Below are 20,265 nucleotides of genomic sequence, written 5' to 3'. Positions count from 1 at the left end.
TGAAACAATGGTCCCTTTCCACTTTTAAAAGGACTAAAAAGTAAATTTCTCTCTTTTTTTTTCTTTTTCTTTTTATGGGCACCAAAGTAAAGCATATGTGCTCTATTTGGAGAATGCAGATGCCTCAAGCTGTGGCATTTCTTTCTCCAGCTCTCAGCAAGTGGCCATTTAGGCTTAATTGCTCCTCACAGCACAGTCCAATTAAGAATGGGCATCAGCAGGGTAAGGGCTATTTGTTAATCCATAAAAGGTATGAGAGACAGTACTTGTTTTGCCTGCGGTTCTTATTCACATGTTTGGGTGAAAATCTAAACAGCTGGAACTCTCAGCAAGTGATATGTGTGTGTATTTAATCTGTTGGTTATGGGCAAGACGAGGGTATGAACGTATTTCACAAAAACCAAACTTTCCTTTCCCATACAAAGGAGAATTTTGTCAAGATACTGCTGAAGTCTACCAAAGTCTGAGATTTNGTCAAGATACTGCTGAAGTCTACCAAAGTCTGAGATTTGAAATTGTAGTGGGGGTGGGGGTGGGGAGCAGGGCTAGCTTGGAGGAGAAACCTCTGAACCAAGGGGGTTTCTCTGCAACACAAGGATGGCTTTCGTCCCTGGGAGAGTGATTTCCCTATTAAAGCACAAAATTCTAGCAGAACATATTGTGGGTTGTTGTTTTTAGCATTTGTTTTTAATTTTTTGAGAAATTGCTTTCTGTACATCACTTTGATGTGATACAGGGAGAGATGCCATTCTACACTGGGGACAGGATAAACTGACAAGAAATGGGAAGTGTGGGAGTGACAATGTGCCTCTTGCAACAGGATGCAAATAGGCACAAATGGGAAGAAGCATATATATTAGGTCACTGCTAAATATGCCCCACTAGCTGAAAGGTGTCCACACTTCCTTCCGCATGAAAAAGAGTCTGATGGGCAACAGCCAGGCTGAGGGGCATCTACTGGCCTCTCACAAGTCTAGAGGCTTCCATTTCCAGAGAGGGGAAGATCAAAAACACCCCGGAGTGACCTGCCCGTCAGGCAGCTCATGAAATCCTGGGGTCATGGGATGAGGTATGTTTTCTAGAAAAGTCAGATGTAAGTAGCCTTGGGAGTTTGGAAAGGTGGGAAGAAAGGATACTTGATAGCTCTGCCTTCTTAGAGCAGAGTGAGATTGGATGCCAAAGACCTTTCATGATTTACACCTTGGTTGGGCTTTGAAGATAGACAGAACTATCAGTCCATTTCCTTGTTTCTTCCTCCCCAATTGCTTCCTTTCCTAACCCCAACCACCTGGGAGATTCTGCTCCATTCATAGCATGTGTGACCTCCTTGACCTTCCCTCTCCAAGCAGAGAGAGAAAAGGAAGACCTGAGCAATTATTCATGCATCTGGATGTTCAGCGGTCCATCAACCTGCATAGCAAGGGCTAGGGATTTTTTGTTCTTGTTGTTCTTCAACTAAATGAAAGCCTTTCACCCCCTTCCTCCCTTGGTTTTGTTTTTACCTTACCGTTAATTTCTAACCAACAGAGCTCTGATGAGTGAAACCTTTGCTGATTTCAGGACCATATCTACCATCATATTAATGACTCCTTTCTGGAAAATGCCCTCACCCACCTGCCTCTCAGTCTGTATCCTAGAGGGCTGCTGGCTTCAGGTAATGATATTTACCAGGCTCATTGAAATGTCACACTTAGGACTGAGTCCTATAAATTATTATTGTGCTCGTGTTATATTGTAAAGATAAAGGTCAGACCCGAGCTCAGATTTATTCACACCCAGGATGCATTTCTGAGAGAAGAAAAATAAGCTATTGGATCTTTCAGTTGAAAGTACATATAAATGAAGGTGGGGTGTTTTTGTTTTTCAACAAAGGAAAATAAATGACCACAAAATGAGTGGGTTTTAGAATTAATAAAAGAAGAAATTAGCTCATCTAAGGTATCTAAGGACTACCTTCAATTTTCTGCACATTTTCTGACAGTCCTTCTGACAGGAAGACTAAGGGAAACTACTGAGAATTGATCACTGTGTAGTGACTGAGTAGGTCACCCTCACTCTCCCAGGACTTAGACGGCCCTCTAGTTCCACAAGGAAAGCTGTTTTCTGACTGGAAAGTCAACACTGGAGCTGAGCACCTTTGTGCACAGTTATGAAGTACATGGCTTTTACCTTCAAATGAAGATTCAAAGAGCAGGATTACTAACCAGTACTAGGCCCCACTAACCCTAAACTCAAGGAGGCAGCTCAGTGAGAGGGATCAGTGACTGGGGACATTAAGGGCTGAGAGTGGCCCTTGGGTGTGGACAGAAAGTCAGGGCTGGGCAGCATAAAATCCACATTACTTGTGTCTTTGCTACATTCCAGCTCTCTGAATAAATCACGGGTTGAGTGTTGTTAGCTGTCAGCACTTAATAAAAAGTCTCAGACCATCTACATCAAATGATTTTTCTTCCCATAAAATTTGGCTTTTGAGCTTTGAGAAAATCTACTGGGCTCACCCCTATTTGTCTACCTAACTCAACCTTTTAAGGATAATCTCCACGTGGAGAATGAATGTTGGAAGGTTCAGTCTTCTATCTTTTACTTGCCTCTCTCACTTCTGTGGTTTCTCCTTCTCCCCTTTCTCTTTTCTCCTCCTCCTCCTTACACTTCTCTGTTGAATCTCAGTGTCTTTATTTTAATATGCTTCTCTTCTGATGTTCTCTTACAGATTTTTTGTTCTTTATTCACTCATGCATAGTAATTCACAAGAGACTCTTACTTGCTTACTTTGTGGTTGGCACTGTACCAGATATAGCAAGGAAAGGATACTTTGTGTTGGATCCTATTTGAGGCATTTGCTAATATTTGCTATTTTAATAGGAAGAAGAAAAATATGATCATGTTTTTAAAACCTTATAAATAATACACAAATTAGGAACTAGTAAATGCATATTCAGGTCTACATTCTGTTATTCCACCCATAAAGGAATATTACCTGATTCACTTTCACATTTTTTTAAAGTATTTCCTGCTTATCCTTCCCAACATTTACAAAAAGAAATTGTAGAAAAACATCTATCTGACTCTAAGCCTCCACTATCAATTTTTCTTCAGTCCTACTTTAAAAAAACAATCATTATTTGTGAAAACAATAATTGCTGCTGCAAAGAGCTTTCTCTGAATGAACCAGCTTAAGGGAAACAGAGTCAAGTAACAGGAAGTAAGGACAGCTCGCCCAGAGAAGAGAGGAATAGGGGAGTTCCACTTGATACTCCTCTCTCTCTTTCTCTCCAACTGGCCATTTCCTTCTTCGCTGTTTTCCTGTGTTTTTCTATTCCTCCCTACATGGAGTGTTTTTGATGCATCAAAGAGTTCACAATCCTTTTTCAGAGACATGAGCAGTGAGTTGGAATCACAGCAGCATTGTGACTTTCTTACTCAGGACTATGAGGCTTACTTTCAAACCAGAGGGTAACAGATAAGCCCTGCTACTAAATGTAAGTCATTTGCAAATCATCTTTTGTTCAACGAGCATTTATTGGATGACAACTTTTCCAGACACTGTTTTAGGCACTGGAATACATGACTGAACAAAACAAACCAAGATCCTTGCCCTTGTGGGTCTTAGATTAAGGTGGAAAGAGAAACAATACATAGTAAATCTAATATATGCATTCATTATCCAGCTGTAGGAAATAAAAAAATTTCTTTATCTTCTATCCCTCTTAGGTTCATTGGGTGGGGTTTTATAAATTAGACTGACAGAAGACAGATTAAGAAGAGGAAAAAATAAACAGAAGTTTATGAACATGTGCATCACATGTATAGAGGGGAGTATTTGGTGACGAGTAACTCAAAGGAATAGTTAGAACTCAGGTTTGTATAGCATCTTAACAAAGAACAATACATTTTTGGGGAAGTGACAAGACAAAGGAAAAGAACTTTGAGTTTTAGGGTAGCAAATTGTCAGAAGATAAATATAGGGATAACTAATGGAAGATAAAGGCTAGTGAAGTTTGTTAGGTAAGTTCCTCTGGTGCTATCTATGGGCTGATACGAGTGTAGAGTTATCTCTGGTGATTAACTTCTGTCCTTTTTGATAGGGAGGGGAGGGGAGACATCTTTACAAATTTATGCCCTGCTGAGGCAAATAGTGGGAGGACAGAGAGCTTTTCTTACATTTGCTTCTTCTAAAAATTGGCTTCAGCTCAAAATAATCCTTATGCCAAACGTGCCTACTTTGGGGTGGCATATTCTGCCATGCTTCATGGCTTATTAGAAGGCTATGAGTACTATGGAAAGAAAATGAAGAGTAAAATAAGGGGATCAGAAGTACACCAGTGTCANAGGCTATGAGTACTATGGAAAGAAAATGAAGAGTAAAATAAGGGGATCAGAAGTACACCAGTGTCACAGTTTTAGGATAAGTGTTGAAAAGTTGGCCTCATGGGGAAGATGACATCAGAGAGACTCCCTTCTTATCCGGACCCCACAAATTCTCCCAGCAATATTTGGAGTTCTGGCTCACAATCAGCTTTGCTATAGATTACTTTACATGGTGTGGGAGGAGCTGCTGTCTCATAAAAGGGACTACTAAGAGAAGAGTGGGCACAGGGCTAGTTTTTATCTCCTCTTGGTGTAGAAAAAAGTGATGTAGGTGAAGAGAGACTGGAGGCTTTAGAACACATGGGGGATGTGGTGCTATTTCTTAGTGCAATTTTGATACAACTTTTTTTTTGGTTGATGCCTCATTTCTGAGCCACCAGGTGGTATCCACAGAAAACCATAGTTTCACTTTAGAGATGCCAGTGCAAGAGTATGTTGCAGAGCTTCCGTGGAGAGTTTCTGTTCAATCCACTTGAGGTCTGTGAGTGTTTGGGTCTATGTGTGTGCGTATGCTTGTGTGTATGTAAACAGAATTGGTCTTTTCTTGTTGGTAAAAGGTGCTATCTCTGTGCAAGTTTGTGTAGTTTTATTTCATTTTATTTTATACAGATAATTACTTGTAATCTTTGCCTTATTCATATATTGTTATGTTAATAATTAGAGTTTGTGATANTTGTGTAGTTTTATTTCATTTTATTTTATACAGATAATTACTTGTAATCTTTGCCTTATTCATATATTGTTAATAATTAGAGTTTGTGATAGTTCTAAACTGTGGAACTGATTCTACAGCATGTCTCTTTTTGTGCCAGCTAGAGCACGGTTCTTAAAATTGTTTGGTCGTTCAGAGCATTTCTAATGGAGACTGACTATTTAATTCCCTTCTTTGAGGGAACTTGGAGTCTGATAAGTAATACGTCAGAAATGATTATGGAAAAGCAAACCATGAATGTGTCCCAAAAGAATAAGTATGTCTTTGGGAAATGAAAAGAATCTCCTGAATTTCCATCCTGTCACATGTTAAATTGAGAGCCATTTAGATGAGATCACACCCTCCATAGTGCCCAAATTGTATGTTTGAAAACAAACTGTCTCCCCCATTTCTTCTGAATGTGCAGGCAAGAGTGTCTACTGTTTTCTTTCTTTTTAAAAAAATTTTTTTAAAGGATTTTATTTTATTTGAGAGAGTGAGAGAGAGAGAGAGTNACAAACTGTCTCCCCCATTTCTTCTGAATGTGCAGGCAAGAGTGTCTACTGTTTTCTTTCTTTTTAAAAAAAATTTTTTTAAAGGATTTTATTTTATTTGAGAGAGTGAGAGAGAGAGAGAGCGAGAGAGAGCGAGAGAGAGCAAGAGAGTGAGAAAGAGAGAGCATGAGAGGGGAGGGTCAGAAGGAGAAGCAGGCTCCCTGCCAAGCAGGGAGCCTGATGTGGGACTCGATCTCAGGACTCCAGGGTCATGACCCAAGCCGAAGGCAGTCACTTTACCAACTGAGCCACCCAGCACCCCAAGAGTGCCTACTGTTTTCTAATATGCTTTTTGTTTGGTTTGGCTGGGGATGGGGTGGGTTGCTATAGGATTTGCAATAGGCTGATAGCAATTTTTTTCTTTAGAGTAATAATAGATCTTCTGGGGATCAGGCTGTGGGACAAAATGCAGAGCCACACTTTTGCTGAGAGGGAGCTAAGTGTGGGATCAGGGGGTGTGGAAGGGTGAGCAGACATTCTTCCTGAGGAAAAAGGAGGGCCTGGTGTGGAAAGGTCTGGGCTCATTTCAAGTTCTCCAGGCATTAAATATGAAGGAGAAGTCATCAGAAGCTGCAAAAGGAGAAGCAGGAATTGTGTAAGTCCAGTTTTTCTCCCCCTACACACTTCTTGCTGTCAGAAGCAAACACCAGCTTTGCTGAGTGCTTATCTGTGCTGTTTAGATAGGTTAGCCAGCCAGCCTCTGTGCCTAGGCCTTGGGCCCCGAACTCCAAGTTGGAATTCCTGCTCCCTCCCTAGCCGTGTGGCTCTGGTCCAGGCCCTTCTCTCACTAGGTCTGTTTCCATCTAGAAGGTAAAGATAACACTATACGTCCATAACAAGAAAGTGGATGAGAATTCCATGCTTTGTAGGGGAAAGGAATTAGTACTCTAATTCCTCTTGTTATAACCCATGTCCAGAAAAATAGGGAATTTTGAGAAGATTATATAACTTACAAAGAAAAGTTTTTTAAAAATTATATGGGTTGGAATACAAATAAAACATATTCTCGATTTTTGCTGCCTCCATCTGAAGAACACATTTGATTAAAACCATTAAAGAGACAGAAACAATTTCATGCAGTTTCCTGTTACTGATGGGTATGATACTTGAACAATACAAGCTTAGAGAAAGTTACAGATTATAACATATTATTTGGGGCTAGAAAAAAGACTAATAGAAAGTTTTCATTCCCCCCTTATAATTTAACAGTGTATGTCACTTGCAACCAGGCATGTAATATAAGACTTAGTGATGACGAAAATAGCAAATTTATCATTTCTGTATTTTCTTACAGTGTTATTTCTTTGAGCAGTGCTGCGGTGGTCTGCTTGGCTCTCACTTTTTAAAAAAGAATCACATTTTAGTCAATGTAAATTATCCAAGGGCTGATGATCAAGGAAATAGATTATGCAGCCCCTTTGCTCCTCTATTTTCCTTTGACTCCTTAATTTTAGAGAGATTGTGCTACTTACTAGCACCTCTACTAGAGAAAGGACAGAGATAACAGAAGAAAAGGAAGGAGAATTGACCATATTATTACCTGTTAGTTAATGAGGAATAGGGCTCCATGAAGGAAGAGTAGAAAGTGCATCTAATAAAGAGAGGACAGTGAATTTTTACTGAAACAGGTTTCCTGACACATCACTGACAATTCCTCACACCTGCCATCTCTGCACCACCAGCTTCTTAAGGTATGTAGGTAAGTACTGAGTAAATCTGTACTGCCACTGTGTGGGGCTGACTTCCAAGATGGCCCCCGCTGACTCCCACCTCCTACCATTCTGTGTAATCCCCTCCCCTGGGATGACTCGCTTCAATCTAATGAAATACTGTCAAAGTGATGGGTATCACTTTTGTGATTAGGTTTCAAACACTGACTTCCAAATAAGCGGAATCTCTTCACTGCCTCTTCATCTTGCATGCTTTGATGAAGCAAGCTGCCATGCTGGAGAGGACTAATGTGGCAAGAAACTGAGCGTGGTCTCTGGCCAACAGCTAGAAAGGAACCGAGGTCCTCAGTCCAACAACCTGTGAGGAAAAAATCCAGCCAACAACTATGTGAACTTGGAAGTAGATCCTTCCTTAGTCAAATCTTCAACTAGTCATAGGAAGACCCACAGGTAAATAAGAAGAGTCTGATTTCTCTTGTCCTGGCAGGTATAAGAAATGTGGGTTCTGGGAGGCAGAGCAAAAGCAACCCAAACCCTTTTCTAGGATAAGCAGGAACAGACCTAGACATGAGACATTTGGGAGCTATGAAGGAAGCTGCAGGAGTTTAAAATTCCAAAATAAAACTATTCGAGCTATGAATAAGCTTGAAGTTTTCCATATCAATATGAAGAAAGGAAGAGTCAGGAAGTAGAAGGAATGAGAGGCAAACGGAAAAAAACCATACAGAGGTCTCCCATACAGATGGCAAAGAATCTGCTCCATAGACTAGTTCAAAATAAGCCCAGAAGGGTTAGGATGAAATACAAGAATGCACTTTCTCATGCCCAGAGACAGACCCTGATGAGATGAAGCCATGATTAAAAACTGGCAAATTCATGAGAAAGAGTCCCAATTCAATTTAACTTACATATGTACCTAAATTGTACTCTAACTTGGGGGATCTTATATAACTATGATTCATTTTCTTTAAAAGATTGATGCTTAAAATATTTTTAAGAATAGGAAATGTTTTTAAAATTCAAAAGTTATAAATTCTACCTTCTACTCTTGTCCCCAGGCACCCAGGTTACTCCCCCGGAGACAACCAAAATTAACAATTTCTTGTTATCATTCTAGAGACACCATAAATAGACCCAAATAAATACATGGGTTAATCTTTTTAAATGCCTTTTAAAAACTGAAATGGTAGCTTACCATATACACTATTGCGTACCTTGATTTGTTTCCTCTCTTAACAATATATTTTTGTATTTCATATCAGTACATGAGAAGATTCTTTATTCTTGTTTATGATTGTACAATATTCCAATATATTATCATTCCATATTTTATTTAATCATTTGCCTACTGACAGATACTTAGGTAATTCCCGATCTTTTTGCTATTACAAGCAATTCTGTAACTAGTACATTTTTGTATACATCATTTTGTACATGTATATCTGTGGGATAAATTGATGGAGGTGATATGCTGGACCAAAGAGTATGTGTATGAATTGTTCTGACAGATCCTGCCAAATTATTCTCTTTAGAGCTTATATGAAGTTACACTCCAATGAGCAATGTATGGGAATGCCTATTTTTCTCACTCACACTAATACTCTATGCCAGTAAGATATTTGATCTTTATCTCACTGGTAAGTGAAAAACAATCTCAGTGTAGTTTAAATTTCTACTTTTCTTATTGCAAGTATGTTTTTATATGTTTCAAAGTCATATGTGTTTTTTTTCCTGTGACTTGACTATATCCTTTCCCCTTTTATCTATTTAATTGTTAATTTTTATCTGTTATGTATAGCAATTCTTCATGTGTTAGGAAAACTAGCTATAACCTCCAAAGAGTTCTCCTAGTTTGGTGCTTGTCATATCATTTTGCTCCTGCCAAAACAATTTTTAATTGTTGTGGTTGAACCGAACAATCTCTTCTTGAAGGCATCTGGATTTTGTCATACCTCTAAAAGCCTGCCCCAGGAAGACATGACAGATATTCTCCACATTTTCTTCTAGTACTTTTACAGTTTTATTTTTTTAACACCTAAATATTTATCCCACCTGGGATCTATCCTTAACATGTGAGGTGTAGATCCAGTTTCATTTTGTTTTTCCAGATGTCTACTTAGTTGTGCCAACATCATTTATTGAGCATTCCATCTTTTTATACCAGAGTTGAAATGTCACCTTTATCAACTCCTAAATTTATATTTGGGTATATGTCTGTACTTTCTATCCTTTTTCATTGATTTTTCTATTCAAGTCCTTTTTTTATTTTATCTTTATAATCTGTCTGATGGAGTTAATAAATTCAAAAAAATTGCCTGAATATTTTTGCTTGTTTACTTTTCCATTTGAACTTTACCACCACCTTATCTAACTTGCAAAAACCACTGTCAGTAATTTCACAGAGACCGCATTCTATTTCTATAATACCTTAGGGAGAAGTGACATCATTATGATGTGATACATTTCTTTCCAAGAACATGGTATTCTTTTGTGCCTCTCAGAAGCACATGAATGTTTTTACATAGATCTTATATGTTTCTTGTGTGTTGCTATTTTATTGGGGGTGTTTTCTTCCTTTATTTCTTCTAACTGATATTTTTTGTGCATATAGACTATTTCTCTACATTGGTTTTATACCTCCTGACATTTCCCATTTCTTCAAATAATTTTTCAGTTGCTTCTCTTGGATTTTCCAGGTAGAGAATCATATACTTGTGATAATGATAGTTTTCCCCCTTCTTTTACAGTTTTTACACATTTACCCTTTTGACTGTGTTCACTAGTCCCGTCCAACAAAATAAATAGTTATGATCATAGAAAAGACTCCATTTGTGACATTTGGGCCTGGCAATGTCCTTGGGTTTCCCATTAAGGAGGATGCTGTCTCTTGGATTAACACTGATAAAACATAACAAATTATCTATCCCATTTTATTAATCACTTTTTAAAATCCAGAATGAATATTGACTTTTATGCTTTTTTAAAGAATTTATGCAATTATTTTTTCCTTATGTTTATTAATGTGGTGAATTATACTAATCATATAATTAATATTTAAGAGAAACAGAACAATGTCTCCCAATGGTATCTACATTCTAATCCCTGGAACCCATGAATGTCACTTTATGTGGAACTGCAGATGTAATTCAGCTTCTTGAGATGGAGAGATTACCATGGGTTATCTGAGTGGCCCTAGATGTAATTACAAGTATCTTTGTAAAAAAGGAGGCTGAGGGAGATTTGACGCAGAACAAGGTCATGTGACACTGAAGCAAGATGTTATGCTTTACAGATGGAGGAAGGGCCCACGAGCCGAGGAATGCAAGGAATGCAGCTCTAGAAGCTGGAAGAGATTAGGAGATGATTCTCCACTGGAGCCTTCAGAGGGAGTTTGGACCTGCTGACAAATTGATTTTGCCCCAGTAAAAATGATTTCAGACTTGTGGCCTCCCAGACCACGACAATATGTGTGTGTTGTTTAAGCCACCATGTCTGTGGGGGCTTTGTTACAGCAACTGTAGGTAACTAATACAATATTCTATAACATTCAGTTACTGAGCTTATCTTACACTTCTAGAGAAGGGCCCATTTATTTATGATGTTTTATTCTTTTAAAGTACAGCAGGATTCTGTATTAAAAATGGAAAAATGTTATCCTATGATTTTTTTAAAAAGATTTTATTTATTTATTCGACAGAGATAGAGACAGCCAGTGAGAGAGGGAACACAAGCAGAGGGAGTGGGAGAGGAAGAAGCAGGCTCATAGCGGAAGAGCCTGATGTGGGGCTCAATCCCATAACGCCGGGATCACGCCCTGAGCCGAAGGCAGACGCTTAACCGCTGTGCCACCCAGGCGCCCCCCTATGATGTTTCAATAAATCAACCAGGCTGTTAAACACTTAGGTCCTTATGAGAAGCAGTATTATTTTGCGGTTGTTGAGTATAGCCTTTGGAATTAGAAACTCTACCTTAGACATACTGGCTATGTCTTTTAACCTCTAAAGATTACAAACTTTAAATCTCTCTGTGAATTAGTTTTCTAATCTGTAAAATGGAATGGTGATAGAACCTTCCTTAACAGACGCCATAGAAGATTAAGTGGAAAATATACATGTAAAGCACTTAGAGCAGTGCCTGGAATAGAAGAGATGCTATTTAAGTGTTTGCTTTTGCTGCTGTTCTGCTGTGACTTTAATGTAATGCTCAGGTGTTGTTGCAATCCTGATGACAGAACATGTCCCTCTTTGGAAAGAGACATTCTCATGAGTATCAGCCGCACAGTGTGTTCTACAGGGTCCTCCCCTTGCACAGTCCCCTCCAAGGGGAGATCCGGCAGGGCTTTCTCTTCTCCTCCAGTCTGCTGCTCTCCTTGTATCAGTGATTGACTGCTGTGAAACAAAGCACCCCAAGACTTAGTGCAGTAGAGCAACAAAAATGTATTCGTTCCTAGAATTCTGTAGGTTGTCTGGGATCAGGTGGTGGTCTCCTGCTGGTATAGGCTGAGGTCACTCAGGCAGCTGCTCTCTGCTGGGAGCCTCGTGGAGGGTGAATGTTCAAGGTAGCCTCTCATCCTCCAGGAACTCTATTTGGTCTCTCACCCTGCAGCAATCTAACTTGAGTTTTTTCAAGCCATTTCAAGACATCAAAAGCAGGAGCTCCCAGGATTCTTGAGGACAGTATTACTTCCAACAAAATCTCTTGGTCAGAGCAAGTCATAGGCCAGCTGAGATTCCAGGGGAAAGGAAATAAACTCTGCCTCTTGAAGGAGGTGCTGACGGACAGGGGAAGAATTATGGATGGCAGTGTTGGAGACTGTATACATGTGGTGCATCCCACTGTCTTGTGGATAGGAGTGTTGGAGAGACCCCAAGCAAAAGGCCTGAGCCCTGTCATCTTGCACAGTGTCCACACCTCCCAGGGGAAACACGCTGGTGCTTGCCAGAGTGAGTCCTGGGAATGCTGCCATTTATCCTCCCAAATTCTGTATACTCCAGCAGCCTCACGTCTCTGTGGCCCCAGTGCTCTGAGAAGGAGATGCTCAATAGTCCCACTAAAGTGGAAGGGGTTACTGTGGTCAACCCCCCATATTTGAGTAGTTTGGGTGATTTCTCTTAGGGTTTCTCTCCTTCCCTTGACTTAGAGAAGGGAATCACCACTTCTTTCCCCTCCCTCACTGGAGACCAACCCAGTGATGATGGACAATCACCGTCCAAAGATAGACTGACTAAAGGTTGGGGAAAGTGTGTGACACTATGTAACTCTTCAGTTATTTCTTTGCCCTCCTCCTGTTTATCCAAAGTCCCTTAACAGAGTCATGCAGAATTATAAAATGAGAGAGCTGGATTCACCCTACAGAGAGTCCAGTTCAGTGATTTCCAGCTATGCTTCACAGACTATTTAGGATTTTATTACCCTCCTCCCACAATATAAAAGCAACAACAAGGAGGGAGCAAGAGGATTTCTGACAGCTCTCTCTCTCCTTCTCCAGCTTTTATGTGTTTCACAGGCTTGGTTTCCATGTAGATTTTGTTTGAACAAGAGTTTCACTGTTAATACCAGTTTGAAATCTCTGAGAACAAGACACAGTAAGGTTAAGTCCCCTGTTTAGGCCTGGGCATTTCCTGGGTGGCAGTGTACAGAGTGCTAACTACCTCCCTGGAGGTGTAAGACAATGCAGGGACCTATGTTTCCCAGACTCTATAGGATTTATGGAAGCTGAAGGCATATGAAGATGAGCTGCGTGGGTCTGGGGTGTTGACAACCTCAAGGAGCACTTGTGATGTCAAACAGGGTCACAAAACTGCCTTTAAGGAAGATGGGGCCAAGAAACTGCACAACTTGCGCTACATGTTTGGATGACTAGAGTGTACACTTCTCCGTCTTCCCACACCTAGTTTTCACCCTTTCCTCTAACTTTTGCATAAGTATTTAAAGAGTCTAGGTTTGAAAGGGGGGGGTCAAAAATTTCACCCTCCTGTACCACTCACAGGAGGGTCCTTGGTGGCCCCAGGAACTTGGATGGGTAGTGGCTAAACCAGAGTGAGGAGCCAAGTCTCTAGAATCCTATTCCAGCACCTTCTCTCACTATGAAACTTCTCCTTTATAAAGAAGCCTGCACAATGATGCTTATCCATAAACAAAAGGACATACACAAGGAACTTGTCCTCCCACTGCCTCATTTTCTTCATTCAAATAAATCAAAAATATAGTTTCTCTTTCTTCCAGCTATTATGAGGCTTGCTGATATACTGTGCATGACCCTTTGGATAAAGGCATAATGTAAAACAAAATTGTATTAATAAGATATTGCTAATATTAATCAATATGAAATGCAATAGTGTTCTGGGGTGAGAAAGTCAGGAAAGAATGCTATAAACTCTTCTGGGATCTGCAAGACCAGACACTTTCCAATGCTTCTTGGTAAATACTCAGCCTAGAAACGGTCCCCCAAAGTGCAGTAAAGCATGCAACTCTAATTTTTGTGTTACGTGGAAATTATGGCTTGGAAAACTCTAGCAATTCTCTTCCATCATGAAAACAGTGAGAGAAGTTAAATTTCATGTAATTATCCAGGTAGAATGGAATCTACATCACATTCTGTGCTCTATGTGATAACTACTTAATAGGTCAGGGTCCTTATATTCCTAGCCTATAGGCCATGTTCTAATTGAACTTCTTAGTGTGTCTGACAGATGGAAAATAGCTCATTTTGACCCTTGATGTCCAGTCTTTGGTTCATCATATAACCTAACAACATGAGATTATTACTTGTGTATTTTATACAAGTCTGCAATAAAGACCCCAGTTCCAAGGAAAGCAATCAAAAACTTTAAGATTTTATTTATTTATTTGAGAGAGAGCATGCACGCATGAGTGGGAGTTGGGGGAGGGGCAGAGGGAATCTCAAGCAGACTCAGGGCTCGATCTCACAACTCTGAGATCATGACCTGAGCCAAGAACGGATATTTAACTGACAGAGCCACCCAGGTGCCCCACAAAATTTTGTTTTTTGCATTTTTCCATTTTGGCTATAAGAGGCTTATATTGCTAGACATTCACTCATTAAACCAAGAGAACATGGTTATACTATATTCATTTTGCAAAGTGAGCTGCTGAATTACATGGGGGTTGAGCAACTTCTCTGAGTTTACATAAGCCACAGATAGAAATGGAAATCAAACCAGTCATCCTGATTTGCTAGACTTTCCAAAAAGTGTAGAACATTTTATTTATTTATTTATTTATTTATTTATTTATTTATTTATTTTTAATTCATTTATGAATGAGAGAGACAGAGAATGCAAACAGGGGGAGGGAGAGGGACAGGCAGACTCCACATTGAGCATGGAGCCTGATGTGGGCTCAACCTCACAACCCCAAGATCATGACCTGAACAGAAACGAAGAGTCAAACTTTTAACTGACTGAGCCACAAGGCACCCCTAGAATATTTTAAAGTTTAATTCTGACCCCATCAAGTCTTGAGCCACATATATTCTATGTATCTCTCTCTCTTTTTTTCTTGTCTATCAAAGGCTATTCATTGGACATTCATTTTCTGGGGCTGGGAGCACAGGCTTAGAAAACCAGTAAGCTAATTGAAACTGAAACGAAAGCCAAACAAATCACTACACAGCTACTGAGCCCACATGTCAGCATTGGGTTCATAAATATATCTCTAAAGACCTAAAGAGAGCATCCAGCCCCCACCTCACAAGCATTCACACTTAAGAGGAACCATAATAGCCCATCTGATCCTAGAGATGAGTTAAACAAGTATCTCAGGAAAGGGGGATGGAGCTGTGTTCTCTGGGGCTCCTTTCCTCCTTGATTTCTACCTTCCCTGGGCTCACTCCCCCGCTCCTTACACGTGTTGCTGTCTTTCACCAGTCCTTCATATCCTACTAGTCCTTGGGGATAAGCCCTATCTCTCCTCTCCTCTCCATCTACACTCTCTTCCTGGGTGGTTTTGTCCATGTTCCTGGTTCAGTTACCATAAACATGTCAACAATACCAAAAGCTGTGTCTTCATGCCTTAACATCTCCATAAAGCTGTACCTTGAGCCCCTCAAATTGGACATATCTCAAAGTGAGCACATCATGTTGTCCATTCCTCACCTCTTCTGCCTACCCTTCACTCCCACGCCAGACTCTCTGACCTATTATAGTAAAAAGCATCATCCCTTGGTTTAGTCAACCAAAAACTGGGGACAACCCTTAACTCTTTCTTCTCCACTGCGAAGCCCTGGCAATTTTACCACCTATCCATCTCTACCATCCACCCACTTTGATTCATCTCCACTGCCACGTTCCTAACCTAAGCTACTGGTCTTATACTTGCTGCCTCCACACATGATGTACATCCACTACCCCTCACCCAATGGTGCCAAACCACCTGCTAGAAGGCTGCAAACACCCAGAAGATAAGAATTCTGGTCTTGGCTCTGCCTCTTACAGGCTGTGTGAGCTAAGGCAGGGCACATGACCTCCCAAGGACCTACCTGCCTCCTCTGTTACTGTGGGAAGAAATAACAATTTGCTTCCTAAGAGGTGGGGGCTCAGCCTGGTGATCTCTAGAAAGCACTGTTAGCATTAAGAGCAGTGCTTCTATGCAAGACCTTTAAGAGACTCACACTTTGAAGTGGCAGCCATACACAGATCAAATCCAAACAGTATCACTAGAAATCCAGCAACAGTGGCTTTTTAGGAGAGACATTTTTCATACTTTTCGGCCACTAAGTACCTTTTAAAGATTCTATGTTTTAGAGTTTCCCATCTTCTGATACCCACAACTCAAAACAGATGGAACAAACTCAATTTTGCAGCCTTCTCAGCCTGGAGCTAGGATACGCTCACATCACTCAGCCCTGGCAAAACACACCTTTTCTGAGATTTAAGTTTCTAAAAAGGTAACATGAAGACAGATTGTCCATTATCTCTTTAGAAGCAGCAGCGGCAAGAGTGGAGTGTCTGCACGGCCACGCCTCAGCTCGGCTGTTTCAGCCCAGAGCCTCTGCCTGTGGGAGCGGGAGGGTCCTTGAAAGAGGAGGCTGATGGTTTAATCTGGGCGTGATTTATGGCTTCATAGTCACCAATCCTGGTTCTCTGACCTTCCTGAAGATTGTGTAGGCTACCTAATGTTCTTTAATAAATTATATCTTTGTTTAAACAAGCCATGAGATCTCTGTTCTTTGCAGCCACAAAGGAATGCTGCTCCTCACCCTTCAAGTCTCAGTCAGAGCATCCTTTTCTCTGGGAAGTCTTCCCTGAACCCCAGATTACACTAAACTTATCATGTGTTCTTAGGGTAGACAGTACTCTTCCTTTTCTAACGGGCACCATGTTCGTAGAAATGTTTTAAATTACCTGATTGTCTTTCCTGCTCTACTGTATGCTCTGCAAGGGCTGGGCTATGTCTGCCTTGCTCCTTCCTGTCTCCCCAGCACCTAGCATACTGGGTAGCACATAGTATTCACTGAATACATGCTAACTTGAATCAAATTACTGACATCTAAGTGATTCATGCTGTAGTTAAAGACTAATTTTCTTCATTTTTCTCTCATTAGAGGTGAAAAATAGCTGCTCACCATTCTTTTTTTTCCTTGAGATTAAAAAGTAACCTGGACCAATGTGGAGGTTACGAGAACTTTTGGGTATTGGGCCTGATTCATTACCAAGCATTCTTGAGTTCTTGAAGTTGCTGATTTCTTGAAGTTTCTACTTTTAAAGACAAAGATAGGGCTTTTTAGACAAAGATGATTCGATTAGCGATAGACACTACACTCAAATAGTAATAATCCCACAGGGACAAAGAGAAGGATGTCCCCAGCATATGAAGGAAGGTGCCAGGTACGGCAAGGGAAGGGAGGTCAGAGCCCAGGGTGTTTATGGGGGTAGGGGCCAGAAACAGGCATCCCCCTCCCTACATCATGGCACAGTGTCAGGCGCAGTAGAGGGTGAGGCTATGGTGCGGCCAGCAGTGTGCTCAATGTTTTACAAACACCTCTCAGAAAAAGAATAAAAGCATGAGAGAAGGAAAAGAAAAGAGAAAGAATCTGAATTTACAGCATTTACTGATTTTTGTAATGGAAATACATGACAATGGCCAATTTCAAGGTGTCCACATGCCATCACTGAATGTGGGATTGAATGAGAAGAAATGTGCATGACTGGCTCCGGTTGGCAGGAGCGGGTTCTGCCACATCATTGGGTGGGGGGCCAAAAATATAAAGATTGGTCCAACTTTAGTGTGAAGAGAAATCAATGCTCAAAATCTATCCCCCATTCCATACAAAGAATGCCACAGCTGGGCATCCACCATCTCCCCACTACATGTGCGCGCGTGCGCGCACACACACACACACACACACACGCACACACGCACAGGACTTGGAAAACAGAATGGGCTCAGAGACGGAATGCCACATCCTTAGAAATACCAGAAATAAATTATCTAGGAATATTTATAAAGGTTTTTATTTTTTAGGATCTTTAAATGTATATATGTATCTGTGTGTGTGTGTGTGTGTGTGTGTGTGTGTGTGTGTGTGTTTTAAATTGCTTTAAAAGACTACTGAAAGCTAAAGCAAAACAATTAAAATGCCTTCTGGGGGGTTAAAATAAAGGATAAGAATAGCATTAGCACAAAGGGCACAAGCGGAGAAATAAACCCAGCTCTTGTTAGGGTTCCCATACTGTTCATGAAGAAATAAAATACTCTTTGCAGGGAGACTTTGAGGACTTAGAGATATATATTGTAATTTCTAGATCAACCACTAAATAAATAAAATCAGAAAGAGTTATATAAGTCAATACTAAAACATAACCAATTCACCTAAAAGAAGCCAGAAAAGGAGAAATAGAGGAGAAAAGAACAAATGGGATAAAATAAATACCAAGATGAAAGATTTCAATCCAACCATTTTAATAATTAAATTAAATGCAAATGAATTCAACACACCAATTAAAATTTTTGAAGTGAAAACTCCAGTGTTTCCATTGCACTAGATACATTTCAAGTGCTCAATAGCTAAAATTCTATTGAACAGCACTGGTCTAAAGAGTGACTAACTCCAAATGAACCGGGAGGTTGGAGCAGTCCAGGAGCAGGATTCAGGCAATGGTAATATGTAGATTCCAGATGGTGATAGTAAACTGGTTAGACAAATGAAATTTTCAAGGAAAACAAAAAGTTGATCAGGAAAGTAAATGCAGTCGTAGTATACTTGACTGTGCAGTGAATAGTATTTACGTGGGCAGAATTGTATCAACAATGGAAGTGATTTATTCTAAACTGGTGAATAACTATATTGGGAGGATGGGAGAGAGGAGAGGTGGTTAGTGATGAGAGAGAGCTAATCCTCATCTACTGGAAGAAGAGACTACTAGGTGACAACTAACATTGATAAAAGTAGTACATACATATTTCTCGGAACACAGAGGTGACCAACATGGGGAGAAAGTAAAGGAGTTGTGCAGGAGGAGAACAGGAGGTGGGATGGGGTAAGGTAGAAAACTGCCCTTTGTGATAAGCCCTTGGGGGGTATTTGATTTTTTAAATATATATGCATATGTTAACTGGGTAAAATAAAATACCTGTACAAAAAATCCAGACAGAATCTACCTGTTGCCTGTCCTATTTGGTCATGACATTTAAGCAGCTAATGGGACCACTGCCAGGCATGGAGCCTCTGTGTTATAATGGAATCCGTTTAATGTCTATTATAAATAAACTTAAATATACAATAAGATAAATAGATAAAATATGCTATAAAGAAGGAAAAGACACATTCTGAAGGTGCAAAGGAGGATTTCTCTGTAGACGAGACTGACACTAGGTCCCAAGAACGTGAGAGAAAAGAAATCAGAAAGAGACTCTATGTGGCCCAGGCATCTAAGGTGGGAAAGTGAGCGGATGGCAGAGTTTTCTCCAGAGCCTGCCTCCTCCTCCATGACAAGGTACCACTCAAGAAAGACGTTGGCTCCCCAAAGAGAATGAATTTAGAGTCTAGGGAACCTACACTCCAGGCACCATATGCTAGGAAAGGTCTATCCCAATTACATATGGGATTGCTGAGGAAACTGGCTCAGAGTCAGAGTGGCCTGCTGGGATGACAGCTCTGCCACTTCAGGCTGTGTGATCGGAGGTGAGCACTTACTGCCCTGAGTCCCAATCTCTTTGTCAGGCAACTCTTCCAAATGCTGGGATTCGGGGCAGCACCACTGAAGAGATTTAAGACCGAAAATAAAATGGAGTAAGCTGGTAATGATTAAACTTTGGTCATTACCACCATACGACAGCGTTTCCCAAAGGCTACAGAGGTACCCAAAGTTTATACTTTTAATATGAAAAGTTTACCCTGAGCAGAATGTCACTCCAAGTAAAGTGGCCCGATGATTATATGTATGCCTCCAACCACAGAGCCAAGATTTCACGTATTTCAGGACACGATCTTCTCTTTGGTGCTGACTTGCCTGTTTGCTTTTTTTCCCATCTAGTCTACTGCATGGCGAAATTGTTCCCAGTTCCACATCTTGCCACATAATCCACTCAGCAAAATGCTCCATCACGCAGTTAACTGTCTGAATTGTCTGCTCAGATGGTACGTTGTAGAAAAGGCAATTTTCTACCCAGATCAAGATTTGGCAGACCACCAGGAAGATTTAAAGGTTACAGATAGGACACAGCCAATGGCTGGAAACCAGTGGCTCCACCTCTCCGGCGAACATCATCTCTGATCCCAGAACAGAACGAAGCACCAAGAGGACTGCTCCCCACTGCACGGCTCTCTCACAAGTCTCCATGGGATGTGTGTGCAGAGAACTGTTTTACTGAAGAGGGAAGTACTCTTTAGAGAGGGTAAGCCACTGGTTGCATTTGATGGAAGCAGAACAAAGAGGAGTTTTTCTTTCTTTTTTTTTTTTTAAGATTTTATTTTATTTATTCGACAGAGATAGAGACAGCCAGCGAGATAGGGAACACA

At 40.5% G+C, this 20,265-nt stretch overlaps 3 long non-coding RNA genes across 4 annotated transcripts in view; 2 read left to right on the top strand and 1 right to left on the bottom strand.

Annotated features, from left to right (window-relative positions):
* LOC117801500 overlaps positions 1-20,265 on the bottom strand; it is a 182,900-nt gene that overhangs the window by 103,777 nt on the left and 58,858 nt on the right. The window lies entirely within an intron of this gene.
* LOC117801499 lies at positions 922-19,957 on the top strand. Of its 2 annotated transcripts, XR_004624080.1 has the most exons (5): positions 922-1,069; positions 1,528-1,654; positions 7,477-7,733; positions 10,576-10,804; positions 19,781-19,957. It is a non-coding gene; the product is annotated as an uncharacterized LOC117801499 (long non-coding RNA). The 2 variants fall into 2 exon arrangements; XR_004624079.1 differs by lacking the exon at positions 19,781-19,957 and having other exon boundaries at positions 10,576-10,894.
* Positions 20,027-20,265, top strand: part of LOC117801502 — a 1,638-nt gene continuing 1,399 nt past the window's right edge. The window contains exon 1 of the long non-coding RNA XR_004624083.1: positions 20,027-20,141. This is a non-coding gene — a long non-coding RNA (uncharacterized LOC117801502). The remainder of the gene's footprint in view (positions 20,142-20,265) is intronic.

Source organism: Ailuropoda melanoleuca, chromosome 3 (assembly GCF_002007445.2).
Source record: "Ailuropoda melanoleuca isolate Jingjing chromosome 3, ASM200744v2, whole genome shotgun sequence".
Lineage (NCBI taxonomy): Eukaryota > Metazoa > Chordata > Mammalia > Carnivora > Ursidae > Ailuropoda > Ailuropoda melanoleuca.
The sequence above is the reverse complement of the archived record's forward strand: the minus strand, read 5'-3'. Positions and strand labels throughout refer to the sequence as shown.